The sequence below is a fragment of the Nanorana parkeri genome, unplaced genomic scaffold (genome assembly GCF_000935625.1).
Source record: "Nanorana parkeri isolate BGI_ZX_2015 unplaced genomic scaffold, ASM93562v1 scaffold199, whole genome shotgun sequence".
NCBI classification, from domain to species: Eukaryota; Metazoa; Chordata; class Amphibia; order Anura; family Dicroglossidae; genus Nanorana; species Nanorana parkeri.
Genome location: NW_017306467.1, coordinates 538,082 through 561,921, shown reverse-complemented (window position 1 = coordinate 561,921; position 23,840 = coordinate 538,082). Strand labels below are relative to the sequence as shown.

The 23,840-nt window shown below is 42.9% G+C and overlaps 1 protein-coding gene across 1 annotated transcript in view; it reads right to left on the bottom strand.

The window, feature by feature from the left end:
- SMTN (smoothelin) overlaps positions 1-23,840 on the bottom strand; it is a 122,263-nt gene that overhangs the window by 67,182 nt on the left and 31,241 nt on the right. The window lies entirely within an intron of this gene.

Sequence of the window (23,840 nt, the reverse complement as noted above, 5' to 3'; positions counted from 1 at the left end):
GTTCTAATTACACTAATAAAATCTGAAAATCGAATTGACTCTAATGGGTAGCTGCACATAACTGCTTTTATCTGGATGTTGAATAGGACAGAATGGTTGGAAACCAAAAAGGGGTGGGCATGTCAGTGCCAGCTTTCATTGCCTAGGCCCTGTAGTTAATCAGGCATGGCCTATTGGCCGCTCCCTTTGCGTGATGTTGTGGGTCAGTATTAGGTTACAAGTCATGTGTCTGAATATTAGTACAGATAATTGGCTTTTCACGTTCCCCGACCAGATCAAGACCAAATCCAGCCAACAAAGCCAACTGAGGCCAAGAGTGACCCTGCACATGGGAGAATGTTCTTTTGTAGAACAGATTTCAGTCTTTAGATGGGAAAAGATTAAAACATTGAGAAAAAAAAAAAATCGGTTTAACTGCAATAATCAAATAGAAACTAAATTAGTAAAGAACCACCTAGCCACTGCAGTGTGTCCTAACACTGCAATATAGCAATTGTGGTGGCCCTTTGACATTGCAGGACTCAAATCACTCTATGTCCAACCCGTATTGTAGGTAAAATTCCTAAATCACCCCACAAAGTTTTAGTGATGGCCTTTAGACTGTACTTCCAAGTTGGATATCTTCTGCAGACTTGCAGTTTTCCGTGGCATTCCTTCAGTGAGAGGAGGTTGTTTTCTAATAGGATTGCTCATTGTAGGAGAATGTGCCCCATAGTGTATGTACTGTGCAGGGGCATATGTGTTGCAACACAAAATGCCTTTGTATTGCAGGAATGCTAAAACCTCCTGTACATAGCTTCCTCGAGGGAGAAGAGACAAATGTCAGATAGTGACCTACAAAAGTTGGAATGGATTTATGGAATATTTTTCATAGTCTCAGAAAATGATTGCAGAGCTTTCTTCACAATGTTACTTCTTAAGTTCTTTGCCTGTATTAGCAGCTACAGAATTAGTAAAACTCTGTTACTTACTCCTTTAGAGGTAGGCAGAGCCCAGGTAAGTAAAGATACTGAGCTGCAAGTAAAAAAAAAAACTCATGCACTGGATTCGAGCTGCAGCGAACGATTATTTTCAAAATCGGTTAGCTGATTATCAAGTTTGATTAACCTGTTAAAATCGGGATTAAAAAAATGGCTCCAGTGATGGACTACTAGTTTGTATTGAGATTGTAGTCCATGAGAGGAGCAAGCTTGGAGCGGTGGAAGTAAAATAAAAAAAAAGTGTGGTGTGCAATATAGTGAAATGGAAAGTGTAAAAATTATACAGCATCAATGCAGAATGGCACCGGCTATAGAGGAATACAGCAAATCCCAGCAATAGTACATTATAGCTGACGATATTCTGCATTGCGCTGTATAATGTACTATTGCTGGGATTTGTAGTTCTCTACTGCTGGTGGTATTCTGCATTGCGCTGTATAATATATTATTGCTGGGATTTGTAGTCCTCTATACAGCGCAATGCAGAATACCACCAGCTATAGAGGAATACAACAAATCCCAGCAATACATTATACATACAGTGTATAATGTATTGCTGGGGTTTGTATTTCTCTATAGCTGGTGGTACATTGCTCTGTATAATATAAAAGCACAGTGTACCATCAGCTATAGAGGAATACAAATCCCACTATCCCAGTAATACATTATAGAGCACCATGTGTGGGAAAGTGCAGGCTTACCTGAACAGTCTTCCAGCAACTTGCTTTTGAGATCAGGCCTGTCAGCAGCTGTCATCCCCACACGCCTGCTCCTCCTTCTTACTACTTTTTCTTCTCCCCGCGTCCCTGTGCCGATCGGGGATGTGGGTGGGCGGGCGGTGAGCGTGAGGCGGGGAGGAGGTGCGGCGTGTGGAGCGTGGATGCTGGTCTGGCAGCGGCGAGCGTGAGGCGGGGAGGAGGTGCGGCGTGAACAGGGACAACTAATCGAAAGCCGATTAATCGATGATTGAAAACATTGACAACTTTTTCAATCATCGATTATAATCGACTTAGTCGATTAGTTGTTGCAGCCCTACAATGGATGTATATAATACCGATGTTAGACAGTTACCAGCAGGATTGCTAGTCTATACTAAAACACTAAATGTTAACACTTACCAAAAACCATGCCAGCTAAATGCACTAAAATAAAAAGGCAGTGTTTGTTCTAAGTACGTGCAAGAACAACCTTGGTTCCAGACACCTCGGAGTTCTAACAAAAAAGGGTCATGTCAAGTCAAAATAGTAGATCTTTATGCGTTTTGTGTACAGCAGGATTGGCCTTCAGTGCCTTCACCCCGGAAAAGGTTAGTATATAAAACAAGAGGTTAAGGCAAAACTCTGCCCAGCACAAAGATGCTTCAAATCTAAGCGTAAAGCCATTCCTACAACGATCATTCTTTTTAATCACTTTGAGGGTGAAGTATAATATCTTTACCGCAAAGTGGTCACTGGTTAGTCAAAGTGATGCAACAGAAAAGAGGTTTTTGGTAAAGATGACCAAAGCCACTGCTCTGTCCTTGAGAAGGCCATGGGTCTTGTTGCTGTCCCCTTGTAGTTTTGGTCCCTTTGGCATGCGTTCACAGAACACACAGGTGTAAATTGGGGCTTAGAAACAGAAGCTCTGAGCCCAGAGCTCCCAGAAAGCCAATGTTCTTATGGAGATAAAATGTATGTAATAAAATTAGAACACTTCAAATAACTAATTCCACTTAATTCCAACCGTCCCCTTGCAGACAAAATACATTAAGTGATTTTATCAAAACTGGAGCAGGCAGAATCTGGAGCAGTTGCCCGTGGCAACCAATCACCTCCTATCTTTTATTTTCAAAGTTTAACTAAAGATACTGAAAAGAGAAGCGGCTTGGTTACTATGGGCAACTGCTCCAGAGTCCGTCTACTCCAGTTTGATAAATTCCCCCCAGTGTATTATGTTATGGTTGGGTAAGGGTATGCAATGATGCATTCCAATGTATAGATCCTGCCCTAGTTTCAGATTTTCAACAGTACTGAGGCTCAACTACAGTACAGCTACTCTTAAAAACTAGATCACACAGGGATTCTCTCTCTCACACTCACACACACACACACACACACACACACACACACACACACACACACACACACACGTTGAACTTGATGGGCCAGTGTCTTTATTCAACCTCAAATACAATGCAACTGTGTAACTATACACAGCATGCATTAAATTAATGATGGTTGGTGTACTTATCAGCCACAAAGAAAAGAATTGTATCTGTCACATTACAGAGCTGCTCCGTGCTCTAAATAGCTTAGCTGAAGGTAAATACAGTTAAATCTTGGACTTGGAAGTTAATTTTCACGTTAACTGGGTTAATCATCTAGCTAACCTTTTGCATGAAGGAAAAACATCTACCGCTAGTAGACTTCGTAAAATGTCATTCCCATATTGGATGGTGTCTGGTACAGTGGCCTCATGGGGCATTTTTGTTTAGGAATGTTAACCAAGTCCCAGGGCTCCACTGGGTGGGAAAATAACCTCCCAGGTGCAGAAAACCTAAATATACTCCAAACTCCAGTTTTCACTGCATTCACATCTCTCCCAGCACCACAAAATGGTTTCACAAGTTGGTGTGTATTTCCAAAACAGGGAACACACAAGACATTCTATATACTAAATGTATCTGAAAATCTTTCTGCATAATTAGTATATAGAAGTTAGTAAAATCTTTCTAACACATTATTAATGGGTTGGCTTAGAACGAAGATTTTTGTCTCCTCTCAGTTTTTGCAAAACAATTGCCATGAGTAGGACTAAAAAAAGTTGAAAAATAGCCAAACCAAAAAATGCTTTTCATTATGTACAAAACATACACGAAGTCTGCATTCCACACAGCATGGATACATTAAGTGTAAAAAGTCACAAAGTAATACAGTATAACTTTAAAAGTACAACACCATAAATCTTGTGAGTTGAGAATATTTTCTGTATGCTCTACCACTGCTAACTAGTATTGTTCCCTGCGCTGTTGACTACAGAACACCTCCCTCCCTCTTTTTTTATATAACATAGGAGAGGCGTTTTCTGTTGTCCACAGAGAGAGCTAGGTGTAATCTGTAGTTCAAAACATTTCCTGTTCCCCAGTTGACAACGCTGCTCCTTCACAGAAACAGCATGATGTGTAAGCGTTGCACCCTAGGTAAGGATGTTTGTTACAGGCAGGATCACCTGGTTTCAAAGCACAACTCCAGAGAAAGTTTCTTAAACCTTGCAGTGAGGCTACTCCCACACTGCAAGAGTTAAGTGCTCATTTTTGTCTAGGTTCAAATATAACAAAGTTATACTCACCTGATCCTCTGACGTGGCTTGCTCTAAAAGGTGCCCATACACTGCACGATTATCGTACGATAATCGTATGCGATCGGTTGTTCGTACGATAATCGAGCAGTGTGAACGGAGACGTGCAACCGTTTCTACTGTACGGTCGCACGTCTTCTGTCGAACCAGCATGTTCGAAAACCAGCCGGGAATCGTACGATTCTCGGCTGGTTAGAACGGTGCTCGGAAGATAAATGCTGAACGGGCACACTGCCTGTTCAGCATTGCGGTCATCGGAAGCCCGCCCCTCAGGGGGGTGGGCTTGCGATGATCGAGAGTGCGATCTGCCTGTCCAAGATAGGCAGATCGTACGTTTTTTTAATACCTTTACAACCATCGCAAGACTAAAGTCTTGCGATGGTTGTAGAGTGTATGGCCACCTTTAGACTGCTCCCTTCCATATGGCTTCGCCTCCACTGCAGTGATCCAAGGTCCAGTGAGTGGGAGTTACATTTCTATACACAATGTATAGGACATGAGGATGCCGACAGACAGACCATCACTGCAGTGGAGGATAGAGGCAGAAGGGACCAATCAAAGAGCAAGCTGGCGTTGAGGATCAGGCAAGTATACTTTGGTTATTTTTCAGAATGGATAGAAGAATATCCCCTGCTAGCTAATGTCAGCTAATTAGTGACTGCATCCAATCAGATGCAGTTACTGTTTGTGTATTCAGGCAACTGCAGGTGCGGCAGCTGTCCATGTAACCAAATGGCAGACCATACAGAAGTATGCTTCTGTGGTTCAGAAGAAAGCATCTTGGGAGATATCGGCTTAGAAGCAGGAAAGCCTGTATCAATATGAAATCTAGAAGTTTGATTATACAGTGGAACGTTAAGATTTAAGGGCAATAGAAGGTTTTGGGCCCCTTGTATCTTTTTTTGCCATAATATTAGTGCATAATGGCAGCCTTGCCTATCAAAGCAATCCACTCTAGTACTGAGATGCCAGCTTTCCCCACAGTCACCAATGCTTTTATTTTCTTTCAGATTCGGAATCTTTGGCCTCTTGGCTGGCTGGACTGGATGATGCAACATAATGTACATGTGTATGGGAGTTACTCCGTGTCGGCACAGAATCATGCCAAGAGTATACACTAAGCATGTGTGGGGTTTTTTTTAAGTGGAAGTTTAGTTCCACTTTAAAAAAAAATCCTGTAGAGAAGTATGGAGGTTTTCATTGCACACCACCTTCTAAAAAAGATAGTTGCCTGGCTGCCTATTGCTTCAGTACTTTGAGTCCCTGTCCAGGAATAAACATGCAGCTATTAATGTCAGAGAAAAGCCAGGATTCCTTATCTACGTACTTGTTTCAGGTCAGTGTGTCACAAAATATTGAAGCCTTTGCAGCTGCATGACAACCAGGCAATCAACATTTTCAAAAGACAAGTTCTGCAAAGATTGCCTACATCTTTCCAAAGTACATGATGCCTTTAAAACCAAGGCAGCACGTAATCTTGAAAATTAGAACGCAATTCCTAACTCGCCGTCTTTCCTTATATGGGAGGAGAAAGGATTAAAATGTAGAACGGTGCACACATCAGTAATACACAGGTGATGACATATAAAATTCAGAAGTCAGAAAGGATCACTCACAACTTACAATATATTAGTCAGTTAACTCTTATGATTTATTCAGTTATATTTTTATCATACTTCTTAGAAGAAAAAAAAAAGAGAACAAGAATGTTCCAAAATGCCATGTTCTGAGGAATGTGTGATGTAATCTACGTTAAATATTTCGTTTTAAACATCTTCTCTGGTTTTCATAGATAGCTACAACATTTTCCATCTTCAAATGATTCTTTTATGGTTCGTTAGATTTAATGAGTGAGCAGGCATGTGATCAGGAAGTGTAAGAGCTCAGAATGCTTAAAATCCAACAACCGATAGCCAAGTCAAAAGGATCACATACGACAAGCGAACATGTCATAAGCAATACCATAAATCGGAGATGAGGTATTTTTCACCATTTATTGGTATGACAGCGCTTTTGGGCGGGTGCGGGGGGTGGGTAGGGGGCTGGGGAGCTGAAGTATACCATTAAAAGGATGGCTTGCAAAAAACAGGAAAAAAAAAAAATTATAAGCCATCCCCCATATAACCCCTTCATCTACCCAACATGTCAGTTTTGTAGAAAAGCAGTACCAAGGGCAAGAGAAGAAAAAAAAAAAACCCACCACAGAAGGCTGGGACGTGTCCCTCAATTGACTCCAAGAAACAGATTTTCCGGTAAGTACAAAATACTTTGCATCCATTGAGGAACACAGAAATTCAGGCACAGTTGGGACAACCAAAAGCGGTCCAAGTAAAGAGTGGGCAATCCCGGTCCCGAAAAGGCCACACACTGCCCCAATTTCAGCCAAATCAACAAGACTAGTTCTGGATAGAGCAAGGAAGGGTTTCTGTGGAAACCCCTGTATTTCAGTTGTCAAACTCTATACCCCTAATCACAAGAGGTACGAGAACATTACTACTCCACAAAATGTCAGTGGAATAGGGAGACACACTTGTAAGAAAATGTAAGAGCATGGCAAATGTAGTGCAGATCTCATCAGCTGTAAAGTAGAACTGGAGCCCAAAAAAAACTTATTTTTTTTAAAGTTTTGGATAGAGTAGTAGAGGGTTATGAGAATCCCGGTCAGCTTTTTTTTTTTGCCATCTTTGTTACATTGGATAGGATTTTCCTTCACTTCCTATCCAATCCCCAGAACAGGAAGTGGGAATAAATCCTTCCAAAGTGAGGGAAATCCCTGGTGGTGAGCAGGGTCACCTTAAAGTGCTATTAAAGTCAAAAAGATTTAAGCTATTTCAGATGCTGATGAAATCACTTACAATGGATGCTGCTCCTTGATGTTTAAAAGTTTTAGTTTCCTGCAAAATCAGCTGGTCCCCTGAGCACTAGTCCTGATATCCTGTTTTAGAGAGACTCCATTATCAAGCAGAGTGCGATGCAGTCACCCTAATTGGTACAGACAGCAATAAAAAAAAGCCTGAGACAGAGGTGGTTCTAATTCCTATCTAATTAAAAAAAAAAGGCATGCGGCTGGAGTCTCAGCCTTTATCAAAGACCATGGTTGTTAAAACATGCTGGTTATTAGACAAAGTCATGTACTATACCTAGTCAGTTCTAGGAGTACCTTTGGCAGCACTTTTAACACCTGGTCCAATTCAGCAGTGCTGATCAGAGATAAGGGCTCAGCCTTCTGTGTTCTGCTATGGACGATTATGAGCTTAAGGCTGCAAATCACTAACCAGCCAACTCTCTGCAAGAATCTGAAAAGAGCTTAAAGTTTATTTCCTCTTTGGAAGCCAAATTGGGATACTAACCATTTTATACTGCTGAAAAGTCATAATTTAGCTTCCCCGTTCCAGGTAATATTATGGAGGGGGCTGGGGAGTTATACTTCCAATATTTAACCCTGTCTGTACTCTGCTGGCATTATCAGTTGTAAACTAGATTTGCATGACTGTCTGTCCTAATGTGTAAAAGATCAAGGCTTGGCAGGTACACAGTATGTTAATGCAACTTAAAAAAAAAAAACACTTTGTCCCTTTTTTGCACACTTCCATCGTTTCGAAGCAATAGAAGTTGCCTATAATGTCCTAAGTGTAACCTACTCCAAAGAAATAACAAGAAAGGAACACATGACAAACATAGTGGAGTTTTAAAAATTTGAGTGAAAAGTTAAAATTCACTTTAATGGAGGCAGTGCATGCGAGAAGACATGCATCTCTGAGCTCCCATTGGTAACCCTACAAAGATCCTTCTCCCTCTCCATGTCTGCCCTGTGGCCCCAGGTCTGAGGCTCCCCTCAATTCCTGTAATCTTCCCCCTGATGATCTCTCCCGTTCCTATCGCCTGCCATGACCCGATGCAATCTCAAGGAGGCTATGAACCTTAGAGAGTCAGAATGCAGGCCCCAGTGGCACTACACCACACAGCAAGCCCACTGACAGGGCCATGGAGGAAGCATCCAGGCTGGGGCTGTTTGTCGGGCGCCCGGGTGAGGACATTCTGAGATGCAGCACTCCCTGTGCTGACACAGACCTCCTAGCTAGCCAGGCTCGAAGGATTGTGGAGGTATCCTCATGTTAACTTTGATGTTAAGGGGGGCTCCTGGCATGAAGGGCTAACTCTGATGTCAATGGAGGGGGGTGGGGGGGGACTCTGATATGCAAAGGAGGCTCTAATGTAAAAGGAGGCCCCTTTCTGGGATAAAAGTCTGGAATGGAAATTGGAGGGGGTCACATGCCATTTTTTACATTTACTTTTTGGGGGGGTTTTTTCCTTCACATTTTAGGACTGGGGTGTCTCAAGATTCTGCATACTTTTAAGGCGGCTATGACTGCAAACATTTTAGGAAATGCTGCTGTATGCACATATCCAATATGACAGAGGGAGTGAGAAAATACACTAACTCAGGGGTGGGCCGCACCGGCCCTCCAGATGTGCCGGATGAACCACAAATCCTAACATGCCTCTGGAAGTCATGCTTGTAACTGTCAGTCTTGCAATGCCTCATGGGACTTGTAGCTCCACAACAGCTGGAATTGCCCACCCCTGCACTAACTCCTTCCCATACTGTATACACTTATCCTTCCAGAATGCAGTAGTCCTCATGCCTAATGATAAAAAAAAAATAAAAATCATATAAAAATGTATGTAGTTGCAATACAAACCAAGTTCAAAAGAAGTTGTCATGGAGCAATACCTACAGTCGGTTTTATGAAGTATTCAGAATCTCAGAGTGTAATATTGAATGTGTTTCATCCACATATTGTACGTTGCTATAGACCAGCTGTACAGACGTTTTCCGAGTAAATGCCTGTTTTTCTTTCTCATTGGATACAAAAATAGAACCAGGATGAAAGGTTTGAGTGCGAGGCCACATTTAAAGGGGTAAGTGTTTAGTGTGAGAAGAGAACAGTAAGTGGGAATTATATTTATATCTGCCAGTCATAGAAAGAAAATATTTGGTCAAGAAATTGCGTGTCCTGCCTCACTTTCTCCGAGGTCAGACAGCTATCTTGGCAGCTCATATGGCTCACATCTGGATGCTGTTTGTGGTGATGTTTTCTGTTGATAAGTTCGGAAAATCAAGTAAAAAAAACCCACACACACAATCTCCTGAGAAACTACAACTGGAAGGCCAGGGTAGCCATTTACTCTGATCTAGAATTTTACACACAAGAGGACTTTAGGTTTAGGAATGACTTGAAATGGGAGAAATGACTAGTCTAGAAAACACTACATTCTGTCCACTATTTTAATACGATTGTGTAAATATAAAATTGGCAGGAATATGTATAAAGCCAAGATGTCCATAGACCAATTTCCTACACAACGTAAAAAAGGAGTTATAGGGCACTTGTGTACTTAAAAGGGAAATATTCACTTAATGCTGAACTCCAGGCAAAGACCTAAACACACTGATGAGACATACATGGAAGCAGTTTACCCGGCCAATGGATTTGTATTTCTGTCCAACCAGTCCTGAGATTTACACAGCTTTGCCTGGCAGCATTGCCCTATGTGGCACTGCAGGAGGCTGACGTTTTCTCAGTTGTCCCTCCCCTGGCTAGACTAGAGAAACACTCAAAAGTTAGGAGGCAGCTGTCATTTGTAAGGAGCACACAGAGCTCCTGGGATTTGTACATCCTTTTTTTATGTATGATTTTGTTTTTATAATTAAAGGGATGCACTGATACCATTTTTGCAAGTACGAGTACTGATACTTGCCCAAGTACCGATACATTTTTGTTTTTGGTCAGATGACAGTTTTTCCAAAACAATACAGACTAATGATTTCAGCACAGTGGTGGAGCGCCAGAGCCAGGCCCCAGCTGCAACCCTGGTAGTTCTCATGAAAATGGCAAGTATCGGCACTGGTACTAGAAAAGTATGGGTGCATCCCTAGTGAATACAGAAGCAGCAGACTGGCAAGCTCATTTCGGCCACTCTGCTCTCTCCTCCTATGAGTGAATCCCTTGTTCGCACATTGCAACATTTGGTTCTCCCTCTCCTACTAACTTGTGTGGAGTTCAGATTTCAAGAATAGATAAAAAACAAAAAACAAACAAACAAACAAACACACACCTTATCTCAACTACTAGTTAATGTTTAAAACTCTTTTTGCAACACTTCTCTTATCCGATTTCCTTGTAAGATGCACGCCGCTGGTGTGCGTTTGCTGTCACAGTGCCGATCCCGGATAGTAGCACGGTTTACCTTTGCCAGAACTTTATTTAAATGTCACCAATGTAATTTAATTAAAAGGGAACTATGGGGTAAGTGTTTTCCCCCATAGTTCTCCTAAGGCTCTGTTCACACCTAGGCGTATCGAATATGCACGTTTGTCGCGCGTTTTGTGACATGCGTTTAGTGATTCGCGGTAAAAAAAACACGCGACAAGCGCGCATTTCCGAGAGCTACTTGGCTGTATCCCAATGGAAACGTGCGACAAAAACGCCGCAAAGAAGCTCATGTACCTTTTCAGGCGTAGGCCGTTTTGTAGCGCGTTCAGACGGGCTGAAATACGGCAAGGTGTGAACCATACCCATAGAAAACAATGGAATTTTCATGTTTGAGCGTTTTCTAGAGCGTTCGTAGAGCGTTGAACGTGCTACAAAACGTACAGGTGAGACCCAGGCCTAAGGGTCATGGGAGAACACAAACTAGCGCTCTCCCGTGATCCAAAGCTCCGTATATCTCGAGCTACAGCTCGTGGTATACGGAGACCGCCGCAGCCAGGACAGATCCCAACATTACTGTCAAGATCCACCCCGCTGCGTGACAGCTGGCTCTGCCTATCTAGAGGCAGAGCCAGCTGTGCCCACCCCCTTCCAGTCTGTTCCTCCAGTCAGTGCTGGAGGATCTGAGCCATGACCCATGACTGACAGTCGCTGCTCTCTGCAGGGACATGATCGAGAAGTGAGCGAGTGACAATATGTGTTCGCTCACTTCCCGATCTATTGAGACGACGTGTGACAGTTTCATTGTCACGCGTCAGCTCGAACTATGAGGATGAGTGATTTTCACTCACCTCATAGTTCTCCGTTAGGTTCTATGCGCACAGCATGGTGCGATGTTGTTGTACCGCCTTGTGGTCCACTGCGCTGGGAAAAAAAAAAAAAAAGTAGTGCATGCAGTACATTTTTTCCAGTGCATACCACCGCAATGCGATGGTGTGAATTGAGTCCATCTGTGACAAGGCAAATTCCCTTGCTTGCATTGAGGCTGCGCTGGAAAATACGGCCAGCACAACCTCAACGCATTTGGTGTGAATCCAGCCTTAATCATAATGAAATACATGCACAGCTGCCACTACATTCCTGATGTTATAAATGTTTTAAAAAGTGTTAGCAGTTCACAGAATCTGAAGGTATTTGAGATAGCTATGATATGGAAAGGGTGGGGGGAGTTAAATGATGCCACACACATAGCTGACATCTAACTCCCCATCCATAGTGGAGTAGTCTCCTTGGCTATAAATATGGAATAATTGAAGAGTTTATATTATCAGACAGCGCAGATGAAGTATTGCAAGTGATCCCAAGCCATAGTGCATGAAAACACACATAACTTTCTCATAAATGAATACACATTCTGAGCTCAGTCCCTGTGGTGCTAGAATGCTTTCATCAGCTTTGTCACAGGGTGATGACTATCCACTTCACACAAGCATACTGCTGTTTGGAAGAACATTTATACAGATTTATACATAAATATTTCATAGGGGTCGTCTACATTAAACAAAGCCGTCACTATAATTAAAGAATGCCAGTTAGCTTATGTTCTGCCAAATTGTAAGACTTTTACCATTTGCCCATCATTTTACAACAAGCCATTTTGCAGCAGCTGGCTGTGTCACCTGCCCTCCGTGAGCGTCTCTAACTGTGTGACATGCTCGGTCACACCAACAAGGAAATTTGGTACCATTTGTTGCCTGCATGAAAACTGCACCTAGCAAAGCAGCAGTTATCAGCCTCATAGGAGCTACTCTTTAGAACGGCAAAGTAATACAAATATTCTTTCGAGATGGAAAGCGCGATGTTTGTTGACCTTTTGGGGAGTAGAATGTTTTTACTTCAGCGACTTTTCTTGAAGAGTATTCTACCAACTGTGTCTATTCCACAATGTCCTTGTCCTGAGGGACCATTCTACCCATGTTCTTATTCAGTCTGAACAGGACATCAGTCCCTGATTCCTCTTTCAATTCCAATAAATGGAATGGGGGAAGCAGGCAGGTAATATATAATACTTTAACAGAATGGTGCCCGCAATTAGTGGTAGAGCTGTTTTCAAGAATAGCCCATGCACTATAAACAATGCTAAATTCTGGTTCTGGAACACCATCCTCTCTATATATACCATGGGGTGACAGACCTACAAATACTTCACACCCTTCTATCTAGGTTGCCTGGTAGCATTACATCTAATCAAAAAAGTAAACATTTGTAATTTTTTCTCTGCAACCAGAGCTTTAACACCATGCCATTGGTGAACTCAATGTATGCCTACTCTGCCTAAAAGGGTTGCAGAATTGGATTCCATTATGCCAATGGAGCATCTGAATGCAGCTCATGATAGAACAGAACAATAGATTAGTACTGGGGAGACCTGGACTGCCTTCATAAGGGATGTCCCGATACCATTTTTTCAACAACAAGTACTTCCCCTCAGGTATTTGCCGATACCAATTACCGATGTTTTCTTATAGGGATATGTGACTATTTTCGGATATAAGACAGACTAAAATGATTTTAGGGCAGTTTCTTTATAATTCTGAAGAATTGTAACTCAAACCATGATTATTCAGCAATGGAGAATGCCAACCTGTAATAGAGGACTACAGATCCCATCAATCCATGATTATACAATGGAGAATGGCAACCAACAATCATTGATTGCTGAGATTTGTAGTATTCTATAGTGGTTGCCATTCTCTACTGCATTTGATAACACTGTGACATACACCAATAAGTGAACAATAGGCAGTTGCAGTATAAAAAGAAAAACTTTACTGACCTGCTCTAAGGAGGGTATGGCAGGCCCAGAAGAGCTGCAAGGGTCACTCAGAAGTGCAGTGGTGTGTCTGCTGGTGTTCACCATGGCCGCACTAGCTATTGCTGGTCTTTCCAGGGCTGCGTTTGGGTGTCACCAGAACTGTATGTGCGACTCTCCAGGGCTGCACTGTCAGGCGTCGAACTCTTCAAGGCTGCGATCGCGTCTCACCAGAGCTGTACTGTTGGGTGCCGTGCTCTCCAGGGCTACAATCAAGTCTCTTCAGGACTGTATGTGCGGCTCTCCAAGGCTGTACTGGCTAGTGCCGGGGCGTCGGGCTCTCCAGTGCTGTATGGCAGGTGTGGAGCTGTCCTCAGCTGTGCCGGGGTCGGAGATGGGGGCAGGACCGGCAGTGCCAAGGACAGCTACTGCGAGGTCCCCAGCAAGCAAGCATGGGAACTCAGGCAGACAAACCGCTTTAAAAATGTAAAGGGCTGGCATTGGCCTTAAGAAATCGGGGCATTTTCACCAGTAGAAGTACTCATGAAAATGCCCTGTATAGGCCCCGATACTGATACTGGTATCAGTGCATCCCTAGCCTTTATGCATTCCCAGGAGCTTGGACATAGGTGGTGCATCTCCTGTGCATCTCCATTCATTCCAAAAATTGATTGTTAAAATCAAATGATATCTTTAACATTAAGAGTCATCATCGAATTTTCATGAACGTTCATACAAAATCATCAGTGTATGGCCAGCTTATATCTTCACGTCTATGTTCCTACCTCTATTCTTTAGATCCAATATCTTCTCCTTTACTTTGACTCCTTATCACTCATCTGCTCCCCCACCCCACTTAATTTTTCTGTCCTTCCCCCACCTGCCCAAATTTACAAGTCGATTTAGATCTCCATCGCATGTTGAATATAAGGATGGACAGCAGATCTCCTAGAACAAAGATCTAGTATGCCATCTACACCTGTTAATTGTTGCCAAGTCAAATACCATGCAATTCTTAAAGGAGAACTATTGTGAGAGTAAAAAGTACTCTTCCCAATAGTTTCAGCTGCAGCTGTCGCATGCTGGCTCTATAGATCGAACATTGAGTGATCACAAACCACTGATCACTCAGCTCACGGCTTCCCCTTGCAGAGAGTCACCTCCCCCAGTAGGGATTCCCCCCCTCCCCCCGGTGTTGCTCCAACACTCATTGGAGGGACAGATAGGAGAGAGGGCGGGCACAGCGGGCTCTGGCACTAAGTGGATTCCGACAATATTTGTCAGGATTCTTCCCGGCTAAAGCACGGTTCTATATGCCGTCAGCATATATGCTAACTTTGGTCACAAGAGTGCATTAATAAATATCATCCTGCGACCCGAAATAGAACAAAAGACAAACAAACAAAAAAAGAAGAAGGTTTGGCTTTAGTTCCCTTTTAATCCTAATAATCAATATACAACAAATTTGTCATACAAAAGGCCCTACTGCATGCAAAGAACAGGGGTTTATTTCGATGATTTACCATGTTAAAGCTGTATAACTTTTATAAAATCTTAACTGCTAAAAAAATAAATAATGGCTATATAAAGCATACAAACTCCCACCAACACTAACCTTTCAATAACAGGTAGTTTAGTTCCATTGCCAATTATCCTATTTTTTTTAAGGCTTCAATCTTTAATAACGGTGACCTCTGCTAGTCACAATTAATGGATTACAGACCACCCAATCAGTTATAATACATCTTTTTTTAAAGCTAATATCCTTGTTTGAACAGATCTAAATATTATTTGCACAATGGAAAGATCGGCAAAGGCTGAATGGAGTCTGAGTCATCTAGATGGGAGTGTGGATAAGGAGGAATCTTTATGATGTACATTGAAACTACTCTATTTTTTTTAAATACATAGACACATGCACACAACAATTCTTTATACAGATGGTGAGTACAAAGTTTCATGGCACATTCTCGTACTTATAAAAAGGTCTAACAAACAATCAGTGTACTTTTTTCAGGTTTTTTTATACTGGATATCTGGAGTTTTAAAGTGTTTGCCAAGCCAAAGTATTACGTTTCTGAACCGCTGGCTCCAACTCTCTCAGCTTCACACCCAGAACTTCCTTCCAGTACAACTCACAAGGGACGGAGCAGTCTCTAGGTGCAGTCCATGTACCAGGAAAAGGGAAGGAGGAGTGGCTTTCCTTGCCGTGTCTGTTTGTGGAAGTTCCAAAGAGGTCCCCACCGCACTCCTTACTGGTATGTTCCTTTTAAAAGGTGGGTGCTGCAGTGATGGTGGATGGCGCCACTTCAAATCCAAGTAGTAAAATATATCACCAGCACATTGAAATAAAATCTTCAACACATGGTTATTTTATTGATGTACACACATCTCGTCACAAAGCAACGTTTCGGGGTCCCTTCATCAGGCATAGTAATGCCTGATGAAGGGACCCCGAGTGGCTTTCTGACGAGATGTGTGTACATCAATAAAATGACCACTCGTTGAAGATTTTACTTTGGTGTGCTGGTGATACATTTTACTACTTGTATGTTTATGAAGACATGTACAGCTTACTAGCACATGCATAGGGTAGATCCAAAAGAACCCTGCAAGGGAAATGAGCCACCCTAAAACAGGATATCAGGGGCAGTTCCCCCATGGACCAGCTGATACAGGAAGCTCAAACTTTGAAATACAGAACAGCATCCAATTTAAGTGATTTAATCAGCATGTCAAATAGCTTAAAAACCCTTTGACTACACAGCTAGAGAGACTCCAATATAGGCAATAGTGGCAAGCAAAGGGTTAAGGAAACAATCTCAGGAAAAAAGACCCACCGGAACTTATTCCAGCGGAAACTAAACTCTGCTAACGTATCAGGAAAGTATTTGTGGCAAGGGCACATAAATGGTCACTTCAGGTTACAACATATAATCTATGTTAAATGGCAAAGGAATTTAAGGACATGTTCCAAAAAGGAGATTTCCTTTAAACGTAATGCTGAACTCATCGTATGAGTCACACCTCAGCAAGCCGCACTGTCAAAACAGAATGGAGAGAAGACAACTGTCGTAACAGCATATCCGAATACTCCAAGAGTAAATGGACACCAAATTTTGCGATGAGGGGAAAAGAAAAAAAAAAAAAAAGGGAGGAAGGAAATTAGTGAGTGGGAAAGTCAGAGAGGGAGATTAGTAGAAAGATACTGTCAGACATGTGCAGTTTTGCCTTTTATGGTTTAATCCTGACTCTCAGCACCGTGGCTGAGGACGTCACGTTTGTAAAAGGGAGAGGAAAACAGAAAAACACTGTTTGTAGACGTGGTGGCTGGATGGTTCACAGCAATCTAACACATATGATGTCAACTAAGATAAGGTTTAATTGCTTGCTACTGAAAACATGAAAGTTCAAGCTCCCCCACAGGTCCTAATTAACAGGAGAGTGGAACATGCCGAGGGTACAGCAGTATTACAGGGTCACTGAAAGAACAAACTGAATGATGCAGAAGGAATACTGCAGACGTAAAAAGGTAGAAATCGAATTTAATAGAAGACATTACACAAAAGCCACAGGACTTCCGCACATCTGGGAGTCTTTTGCATTCAGCCAGGACTTGCACTGTTACAAGTGGAGTCTTCCTGCTGATACAAGACTGTACTGTCCACATTCAGGTGCTAGACAAAGGCAAGTCTACAGAAGGGTATGCACAGTACGAATATCGGCGAGTTAATAAAAACTGGCCGAAATTCGCACAGTAGTCAGGACCCTTACACCCGGCATCCCTCGATCAGCTGATCAAAGGATTGGGAAATTCTCAGCTGAACAGAGCTAGCAGCCAGCCAATCAGCTGCTTGCTCAGTTTGGATATTCTAAGAGTGGCCGGCGGCCACCGTCAGAATGCAAATTGCGGGCTGAAGAAAAACAATTATAATTATTATCAGATTCCTCCAACCATACTAAACAGTGTGGATGTAGTGGACAGTGTTTGCCTGAAAAATTTCCAACCGGTTCCTTTAATTTTCCAATTGAAGGATGCCAACAGGTCCACCCACTGAACACATTTCAGCTGGTTCTTGGTGAAATTTGCAGTGGTTGACCAGCAAAAGAAGAACATTATGCAAAATGCACACAGTATTTTTATTACTGTGCATGTTTTGCTGTTTTTATGACCGATCACAAAACACACATTCCAGGCTTTATTTTGCGATTGGCCAGGAGAGAGGGGTTGGAAATGTGATCACAGCGCTGAGGTCTATGAGACCTACAGTTCTTGCAGCAGAAGCGAGCCTGGTAGAATGGCAAGAGCTGGAGTTCCACCCTCATGTAAAGAACATTTGCAGGGAGAAGACAGCAGGGTAGACTATGGCAGGAAGGTTTACAGCAAATGAACTCAACTGTTCAACTTGGTTAACGTCACAAAGATGATTGTGCCTGAAGTTGTGCTTGAAAACTAACATTTAGCTTTTTGGGTGTTTTTTTGGAGCACCAGGGGCATAATTTGCCTCCAATGAGGTGTGCCCCATGTTTCAGTGGCTGCTGCTCATTGTATAAATCCTCCCACGAGTGCTGCTGGATACCCCCTTCATCACTTATTATCCAGTGCTGTGGGGGTTAACAGCACATTTTTTTTTCAAATCTTGCTTTGCATTGTGGGGGGGGGAAAAAAACCCAAAACTAAAACTTCAGCTTTAACATACGTACATGTGTAAGCTTGTCTAATAAAGCAGGTTATGTCCCTGGGGGAAGTCTGTTTCTTAGCCTAATGAGCAATTGCAAGAAGGACCCACTATCGTTTTGTCTTGATGCAGTAAGGTGAGTGACTGTTGTCACACTAGGACAGGAAGTTCATTTAAAAAAGAAATGCGTAAAAAAAAAAAAAAAAAAATCCTGAAAACAAAACAATGCATTTACCACATCCAAGCATGGCTAAGTTGCAATGTATTACATTTTTGTTTTTTTGGTTCAGTTTGGCTACATAGGGGGTCTCAAGTGGTTGTTGAACAAGGTATGGCATGCCTTCTGTTCTCCTGCCTTTAAGTGGAACACTGCTGAAGCCAGGAACCAAAGATTTGCCGGCAGGTTTCTTACTGCAGCTTGGACATAATGCCTCTAATCTTCCCGATTGCAAACTTCTTCTAAATGTACACTAAACTGCATGTACATTGTTGGCATGCCTCAGTGCCAGGATCCCATGCACATATGTGGGAGTTACATCATTCTGGGCTTGCCAAATATGCTAAACCTGGATGAAGACTGGGAGAACAGCCTTTGCTCCTCAAAGCATGTTGGAACGTGTCATTGCACAAAATCTTTTCTTTTCTAGGTTTACCACAAATGAGTCAGAGCAAGGAATACACAGCCCCCTTCTCTAGAAGATATTATCTAAATAAATTTAGGGCTGCAACAACTAATCGACATAATCGATTATAATCGATTATTGAAAAAGTTGACAACTTTTTCAATAATCGATTAATCGGCTTCCTTTAAATGGGAATTTATTATATGGCTGTGCATACCAGCATTACAAATTCAACAGCCTAGATTCTCCAAAGATAGGCGCTCCTGTTTCAATAGCCTCATGGCTGTAAATCTCCATTGTGAATCTAAGGCAGCATTTCTCAACCTTTTTACAATCACAAAAGTATGCAAAATCTCACCTGATCAAAAGGAGCTGGTCAGAAAATATTTTAACAACGCTGGCAGCCAATGAGCTGCCGGCTGTTAGGGTATTCAGCTGCTGTCAGAATACAAGAGAGAGAAACGGCGGGAATTCCTCGAGCCAACGCGCTCGTAGCATTGATGGACCAATCTGTTTTATATTTTTCATTGAGCCCGCGGGTTACACGAAAAAGAGAAAAAGAAATGGAACACTGTATGGCAAGCTTTAGGCTTCAGTCACACAGCTAAGATCCGGCCAGTACAGATTCTGCAGGGTGCACGGCCATATCGGGCCATTCCCGGGAAGGATAGGTGCTGCGTCTGAATGTACGCAGCAGCCTGTTCTTCTCTATGAGAGTACGCAGCCATATGGGGCTGCAACAACTAATCGACTAAGTCGATTATAATCGATGATTGAAAAAGTTGTCAAAGTTTTCAATCATCGATTAATCGGCTTGCGATTAGTTGGCCCTGTTCACGGCTCCACACACGCCGCACCTCCTCACGCTCGCACCACACGCAGCACCTCCTCCCTGCCCGCCCACATCCATGATCGGCACAGGGACGCAGGGAGAAGAAGTAAGGAGGAGCAGGCGTGGGGGGATGACAGCCGCCGATAGACAGGCCCGATCTCAGAAGCAAGTTGCTGGAAGACTGCACTTTCCCACACATGGTGCTCTATAATGTATTGCTGGGATAGTGGGATTTGTATTCCTCGATAGCTGATGGTACATTGCTCTGTATAATATACAGCACAATCAGCTATAGAGGAATACAAAGCCCAGCAATACATTGTACACTGTATGTATAATGTATTGCTGGGATTTGTTGTATTCCTCTATAGCTGGTGGTATTCTGCATTGCGCTTTGTAATATATTATTGCTGGGATTTGTTATACTCCTCTATAGCTGGTGGAATTCTGCATTGTGCTGTATAGAGGACTACAAATCCCAGTAATAATACATTATACAGTGGTGCAATGCAGAATACCACCAGCTATAATGTACTATTGCTGGGATTTGCTGTATTCCTCTATAGCTGCTGGTATTCTGCATTGCGCTGTATAATGTACTATTGCTGGGATTTGTAGTCCTCTATAGCCGGTGCCATTCTCCATTGATTGCTGTATAATTTTACACTTTCCATTTCACTATATTGCACACCACACTTTATTTTTACTTCCACCGCTCCAAGCTTGCACCTGTGATGGATTACAATCTCAATACAAACTAGTAGTCCATCACTGGAGCCATTAAAAAAAAAAAAAAAATCCCGATTAACCGAACCTTAATATTCGGCTAACTAATCGATGTAGAAAATAATCGTTAGCTGCAGCTCTACAGCCATAAGCTCCCCCGAGCTGCACATCCGTCTGCAGATGGATCCTGTCTGCGTCCGAGCACGGACACCCACACCCATGTGCAGCTCGGGTGATCGTACGGCGGCGTTCTACCATAGAGAAGAACAGGCTGCTGAGTACAATCACAAGCAGCACATGTCCTTCCCGGGAATGGCCCGATGCAGTCGTGCACGGATCTGTACGGGCCGGATCTTAGCTGTGTGAATGAGGCCTTAGTCTGGAGCCACCCTTTTGCCATTCATTAATTCCCTAACTACAAACTAGGAGGTGCCAGGGTTGACATGCCCTAAAAAGCTCTGGTGCCATCACTTTCTGAATTTAAGAAATTACAAACAATGTAAAATTACAAAATACTAACCATCAAAAAAACATGATACAGAGTGAAAAATGGAAACAATATAAATTAGATTGTATGAAATGCGAATGTTTTAACTGTGACAGTTGTCCTTATGATAAATATTAAATGTCGTCAATTGCACAGCTTGATTGTAAATTTAAAAAAAACGTTAACAAAAAACTTCTGTTTTGGACCTTTGTCTTCCCCATTGCTTGTAAGGAGAGATGCCCCCCGCCGTCAAGCCCCCCCACAAAAGAGAAAATTAAATCCACACATTCAAACTCACAGAAGAAAGACGAGAGCAATGAAACAGTCAGGACATATGATTGCAACCATACCCCTCTGCAGATCAATTGGCAGCTTTACCAAGCTCTCTCGATTATTTTATGGCTCAATATTTCATTATTCAGCCCCGGTAGACTTACATTTTAGTTGTGCAATTTTCTTAATACTTTTAGGCCAATGAATGGGGCCAATTGCATGAGTCTCATGAATTCCTCTAGGAGACTCATACTATCTGCTGCGGGCAGAAGACTCTATACCAGGGGTGCCCACTATTTTTCGTCTGGAGATCTACTTTTCAAATGACAAGCTCAATGAGATCTACCAACGAAAAAACACCTGCATTCAGTAGCGCGGGAGGGGGCTGGTGGTGCATTCAAGTCAATGGCACCGCAGCCAGGCCCCTTGCCCACAGTACGATCGCCGGAACCCAGGCAAATTAGTGCCTGCGTTCCAGTCCAGTGCGATCCGCAAAAATGCTGCAAGCACTATGTTTGCAGATCGCACTGGACTGGAATGCAGGCAGTGATGCTAATACAATGATAGCTGCCACCACATTAAGTCATCTGCACCCAGGTGCAGTCATCCACAGATGACCGCACCCCACATATGCAATTTGGCTGGCTCCTTGTGCTGCTTCTTTCGCCCAGCCTAAGCTCTGTCGTACAGGGGATTGCCGATGCCAGGTTAAAATTAAGAACTTTCATGTATTGATCAAATTAAATTTAATTATTAATGAAACATAGCTGAATTCATTTTTGTCTTTTAGATCTACCTTGAGATGAGCTTTAAGCCATTTAAAAAGAGGATACCTGCGAATGTAGGAACATAGCTAATGAAGCAGCCATGTTTAAGAAATCAATGCCAGAATGAGAAGTCAGAGGTAGGCCGTGTTTCCCAAATAAAGGTGGCCACATACCTTACAACCATCGCAAGACTTTGTCTTGCGATGGTTGTAAGGTAATTAGAAAAACGTACGATCTGCCCATCTTGGACAGGCAGATTGTACTTGTGATAATCGCAAGCCCGCCCTGCTGAGGGGCGGGCTCAGATGATCGCAATGCTGAACGGGCAGTGTGCGCTTGCGCACATCGGCCCGTTCGGCATTTATCTTACGAGCATGCCACACACCCGCCGGACAATCGTACGATTCTCGGCGGGTTTTCAAACATGTTCCCAAGATAAAAGTAGTGCAACCGTACAGTAGAAACGGTTGCACGCCTTCCACACACCTTGCAATTATCGTACGATCGTGGGATTTCCCGTGATTATCGTATGATAATCGTAAGGTGTGTGGGCACCTTTAGAATGCATGCAATATAGCTTTAAAGAGGAACTCCATGAAATTTAAAAAAAAAAAAAAAAAAAGTACCCTTACAGTAGGACTACCCCTGCACTACAAGGGTTAAGTGCTTGTTCTGTCTAGGGGGCTCAAATAAAGCAGATAAACTCACCTGATCCTTGGTCCTGGGGTGGTCACCACTCGCCTCTCTTCCCCCTCCGCTCTGGCTACAGAATGTACATTTGCAGCCTCATGTCTAATGCAAGTCAATGGACCTGCATTAGATGTGATAATGTCAGAGGTCCTTAGACCACCAGAGCCCAGACACAATGAGCACTTTGCCCTTGTAGTTCAGCGTAGCCCCCTGCAAGGGTACACTTTGTATATTTCTTCTTTGAGTCCACACAAGAATGCAGGTGTGTTACATTTTCCTTGAAGTGTAGCATCATGAACTAAAATAGCTGCTCCAAAAAAAACACTTTCTCCTGAGGACTTATTTAAACGTGAAGCTGAATAAGCCTAGTCTCCATAAAATGCTTAACCCTTTAGTGATTCAGCATGTTGCCGGTATAGCAGAACAGATTAATGAGCATTGTTTCTTAGTCCAAGAGCACCGTAAGGTCATACACAGCTGTTCGTAGCCAAAATACGTTCATTTGTCATCAGGATTACACACTGCCAAATAAAAGTTCATGCTGTCTCATTTCTTTTGGACATTTAAAGTCTGTTAAACAGTTTGCATCTGCCCTAAAAAGGGAATAGTATCATTTATGACAGAAGGCATGGCTTGTGATACCCAGAAGATAAACACCTTTCAGCACCATGCTATCAGCAGAGCACAGTATGCTGTATTTTATAGCAAGGAACAAAAAGGTGACAGTGATATAGAGGACACCAATAGAAATAGACTTGTAATAGGAGCAAAAAAGGCATCTGTGACAAAGGAAATATGCTCTACGTATAAAAGGGAGCTGTAATGCTTTCAGGAAATGCTACAGTCTGCCCAACAGGAAAGAAGCTTCAGCTGGTCATTCACAAGATGAACTCTCATCTATTTCAATAGAAAAAGAGGAAACCAACAAACACCCAAACCCAATGAGACTTTTCCTCCATTTTGTATTTCCTCATGGGGAAAGGGAACTATTCTTAAAAAGGATCAGTCCATCAAAAACCAACATTTAAAAGGAGAACTATGAGATGAGTGATTTCCACTCACCTCATAGTTCTAGCCGACCTGTGACAATGAGACTGTCACAGGTCGGCTCAGTAGATCGGGAGGTGAGCAAACACATACCGGGTTCGCTCACCTCTCGATCCTGTCACGGCTCTCTGCCGTGACAGGGGGAGGGGCTGGATTCTCCTCTCCCATCTGCCAGCGCTGACTGGCGGAACGGACGGGGGAGGGTACAGCTGGCTCTGCCTCTAGATAGGCAGAGCCAGCTGTCACTCACGCAGCTGGGCGGATCTCGACGTCCATGTCGGGATCCGCTCCGGCGTCTCAGTATACCGCGAGCTGTAGCTCACGGTATACTGAGCTTAGGGTACTGGGAGGACGCTAGTTTGTGTCCTCCCGT